The sequence below is a fragment of the Conger conger genome, chromosome 1 (assembly GCF_963514075.1).
Source record: "Conger conger chromosome 1, fConCon1.1, whole genome shotgun sequence".
NCBI classification, from domain to species: domain Eukaryota; kingdom Metazoa; phylum Chordata; class Actinopteri; order Anguilliformes; family Congridae; genus Conger; species Conger conger.
This window is the reverse complement of record NC_083760.1, coordinates 94,465,004-94,470,178: the sequence shown is the minus strand read 5'-3', so window position 1 is coordinate 94,470,178 and position 5,175 is coordinate 94,465,004.

Sequence of the window (5,175 nt, the reverse complement as noted above, 5' to 3'; positions counted from 1 at the left end):
GTACAGCACTTTGGATAAAGGTGCTATATAAATGCCAACTATAACAATGTTTGACCTTTGACCCCATTTGTTGGGCCTAGACGATCTATGAGCACAAATCACAGACAGGAGGAAAACACGACAGCCACGTACAGGTTTCTCTCAGATGCTCTTTTCATGCTTTACTGCTGATATTGTAAAACATTTTCACATATTCACAAATCAATTTATGACATGCACGGTTTGAAATTAACATTATTAGTGCTTTATGTAGCCTTATGACACTTGTGACGGTGCTTATTAACCCTTATGTCTGCAGTATGGAGCTTGGTAAAGCAGTATGATCTCAGCGCTTCACACAGACATGAGGGAGGAAATGTACAGACATGAGGGGGGGGACGTACTGACATGGGGGGGGAAACGTACAGACATGGGGAGGGGGACGTACAGACATGAGGGGGAAATGTACAGACATGAGGGGGGGGACGTACAGACATGAGGGGGGGACGTACTGACATGAGGGGGAAATGTACAGACATGGGGAGGGGGATGTACAGACATGGAGGGGGGGGACAGACATGGGGGGGGAAATGTACAGACATGAAGGGGGAAATGTACAGACATGGGGAGGGGGACGTACAGACATGGGGGGGGGACGCGTACAGACATGAGGAGGGGGGGGGAACATACAAACTAAAAACAAAACCGTGAGCCATTTTCAAACAATCAATTATATTCCTGATCGCGTCGGATAAGTAGACACAAGAGTGATGTCCTTGTTTATCATGCAGCAAAAAAGACACACACACACACACACACACGCACACACTCACAATCATGCACACACACACATACTCTCACACACACCACACACTCACACACATACACTCACACACACACACACACTAACGCACACACACACACTCATGCACACACTAACGCACACACACACACACTCACACACACACGCACACACTCACACTCATGCACACACACACATACTCTCACACACAACCACACACTCACACACATACACTCACACACACACACACACACTAACGCACACACACACTCATGCACACACTAACGCACACACACAATCACACACACACACTCACATACTCTCACACACACACACCACACGCACATATACACACTCACACACGCACACACACACACTCTCACACACACACACACACACACTGTGTAGCCGGTTGTGGGCGGTGTTTTGTACACACCTGTTCAGAAAACGGCACAACCGGCCCGGCGAACAGGGAGCGATGCGCGTTTGCGTGAATAATACTGAAGTACAACCAGACCGTAGTGTTCTTAAAGAAGCAAAGCGAGCACTAGCTCTTAAACATGCTATGTCACATGATGATAATCACGTGAGGACGTTGCCGCTTTAATATTTATCTTAAAAGCAATGCTTAGATCCATATGCTGTCATCAGACGTTGAAAAGAAAGATCACACTGTGTGGTACCGTTAACCTGAACACACACACACACACACGTGTACACACACACACACACACACACACACACACACTCCAGTGTTGTATCTGATCCCCTGTCATTTCGCTTCTTTTTCTGTGTAAAAATCTTTTCCCGTCTTTCCCATGATTCAGTGCAGTGCACCACCACTCCCGATGTTCCGCCCTGAGGCGGCACCCCAAGACACAACATTCCGATAGGTCCTTTCCTCACCTCGGGGCCCAGGGAGCGTAACAGCGCAGTAATGCTAACATGCTAACCCCCAGGCCTGTCGCACCGGAACAGCGCAGTAATGCTAACATGCTAACCCCCAGGCCTGTCGCAGCGGAACAGCGCAGTAATGCTAACATGCTAACCCCCAGGCCTGTCGCAGCGGAACAGCGCAGTAATGCTAACATGCTAACCCCCAGGCCTGTCGCAGCGGAACAGCGCAGTAATGCTAACATGCTAACCCCCAGGCCTGTCGCAGCGGAACAGCGCAGTAATGCTAACATGCTAACCCCCAGGCCTGTCGCAGCCGAACAGCGCAGTAATGCTAACATGCTAACCCCCAGGCTGTCGCACCGGAACAGCGCAGTAATGCTAACATGCTACACCCCCAGGCCCTGTCGCACCGGAACAGCGCAGTAATGCTAACATGCTAACCCCCAGGCCTGTCGCAGCGGAACAGCGCAGTAATGCTAACATGCTAACCCCCAGGCCTGTCGCAGCGGAACAGCGCAGTAATGCTAACATGCTAACCCCCAGGCCTGTCGCAGCGGAACAGCGCAGTAATGCTAACATGCTAACCCCCAGGCCTGTCGCAGCGGAACAGCGCAGTAATGCTAACATGCTAACCCCCAGGCCTGTCGCAGCGGAACAGCGCAGTAATTGCTAACATGCTAACCCCCAGGCCTGTCGCAGCGGAACAGCGCAGTAATGCTAACCCCGAGGCCTATCGGAGCCCATCAAACATACGTACACACCCGTTAGCACACACCACACGCCACACACCCCCACACCCCACACGCCACACACCCCACAACCCCCACACGCCACACACCCCACACAGCACGCACGACAGACCCTCGGGAACGAGTATAAAATGTGGAAGTAAATCCCGTGTTCTCGGGAGGGAAAACGCGCGGGGAAACAAAAAGTAACTCAAACCGCGTCTGCTACGCGCACTTCCTGATCCAGCCTCAGCAGACGGAGAAAGACCCTCCGAGGGGCTTCGATGACATCACAGAGGAGTGAAGGACAAAGGACAACTGGCGGCTTTTCCTCCCTCCTAGACCTCCCGATTATGCTCTAAAAATAACAAATAAATAACCACTCCCCTTCCCTCCGATACACAAGAAGACAAAAAGGAACTGTCATGCAGTGTGTGTTTGTTTCCCCTGGGAGAGGGGGGACATTCAGAACTGCGACGCGCTACTGGGGTCCACACTGGAGTAGTCGAACAATGGAGGGATCGCTTTTGGCACCTTTGATGAATTCCTCCAGAGAGAGCTTGCCTGAGGGAGGGAAGGAGGGAGGGAGGGGGAGAGAGAAAGAAAGTGTGAGTGAGTGAGAGCGCAAGAGAGAGTTCAATTGAGAGAGAGGACCGATCACACCACATACAGAAACACACACACACAACACTACTGTACACACACACTACTGTACACACACACACATTACTGTACACACAACACTATTGTACACACACACACACACATTACTGTACATTACTGTTTTATTGTAATTATTGTGTTTTTTTTTGTTGTTTTTTTTTTTCATTTTATATATATTTTTTGTTTTGTTTTGTTTGATGATGTTCATCTTACAAGCTTTGGCAATACAAGTGCCCTAATTTGTTACGCCAATAAAGCCTTTTGAATTGAATTGAATTGAGAGGGCGAGAGAAAGAGAGAGTGATGGAGAGAGGGGGAAAGAGGGAGCGATACGGGGACGGAGAGAAGGGGAAGGAGAGGGAGGGAGAGAAGGAATGACAGACAAAAGAGAGGAAGTGAAAGAGTGGAGGATAGAGAATGGGCAGCTCTTCTCCAGGGTCTCAGGCTGGATTGAGAGGCTGTGAATGACTCCAACAGTATGTATGCACGTACTGCACACTGCTTCAGATCAATACATGTAATGCCCTCTGACGCAGCCACACTGGCCCTTTTTCGGATAAGATATCCTGTCTCTGTGAACCCACTCTGAGCTGGCCAGAGAAGTGTACATTAACCTCTAGTGACCACCCCCCGCCCTCCCACACACACACACACACAACCCCCGCCCTCCCACACACACACACACACACACACACACACACACACACACACACACCCCCGCCCTCCACACACACACACACACACACACACAAACACACACACTCACACACACTCACACACACCCCCGCCCTCCCCACACACACACACACACACACACACACACACACACCCGCCCTCCCACACACACACACATACACACACCCCCGCCCTCCCACACACACACACACACACACACACACACACACACCCCCCGCCCTCCCACACACACACACACACACACACACACACACACACACACCCCCGCCCTCCCACACACACACACACACACACACACACACACACACCCCCCGCCCTCCACACACACACACACACACACACACACCCCCGCCCTCCCACACACACACACACACACACACACACACCCAACTCCGCCTGGGGCTCCCTGCCATTGTTCAGTACCCACAACATATAGCTCAGCCAAGTAGCGTAACCATGTAGCTTACTCTATATGTATGCAGTAAAGATAAACTTTACTACCCATCTCTCTATCTGACATGGACTAGTCCTGCTGGCCACTGGTATATAGAAGCCCCCCCCCCCAGCCCCCAGCCCCCCAGCCCCCAGCCCCCCAGCCCATACCCACCCCCCCCAGCCCCCAGCCCCCAGCCCCCAGCCCCCCAGCCCCCAGCCCCCAGCCCCCAGCCCATACCCCCCCCCCAGCCCCCAGCCCCCAGCCCCCAGCCCCCCAGCCCCCAGCCCATACCCCCCCCCAGCCCCCCAGCCCCCAGCCCCAACCTACCCCCCCCCAGCCCCCAGCCCCCAGCCCATACCCCCCCCCAGCCCCCAGCCCCCCCCCCAGCCCCCCCCACCGTCGTTGTTGAGATCCATCTGCCGGAAGATCTTATTCAGTCCTCTTCTCCGGCGTGGCCTCATCCTCCGGCATCTTCCATCACCGTGGAAACCATCTTATAGATAGCCTGGGGGGGGGGGAGAGAGAGGGAGAGAGAGAGAGGGGGGAGAGAGAGGGGGGGGAGAGAGAGAGAGGGGGAGAGAAGGGGGAGAGAGGGGGAGAGGGAGAGGGAGGGGGAGAGAGAGACGGGAGGAGAGGGGGCAGAGAGGGGGGAGAGGGAGGAGAGAGAGAGAGAGGGGGAGTGAGAGGGAGGGGAGAGGGAGAGAGAGAGGGGGGGGACAGAGGGGGAGTGAGAGGGAGGGGAGAGGAGAGGGAGAGGGGCAGAGAGGGGGGAGAGGGAGAGAGGGGGAGTGAGAGGAAGGGGAGAGGGGAGAGGGGCAGAGAGGGAGAGAGGGGGAGTGAGAGGGGAGGGGAGAGGGAGAGGGAGAGGGCAGAGAGGGGGAGAGGGAGAGAGAAAGAGAGAGAGAGGGGGGGAGAGAGGGGGAGTGAGAGGAAGGGGAGAGGGAGAGAGAGAGGGGCAGAGAGGGGGGAGAGGG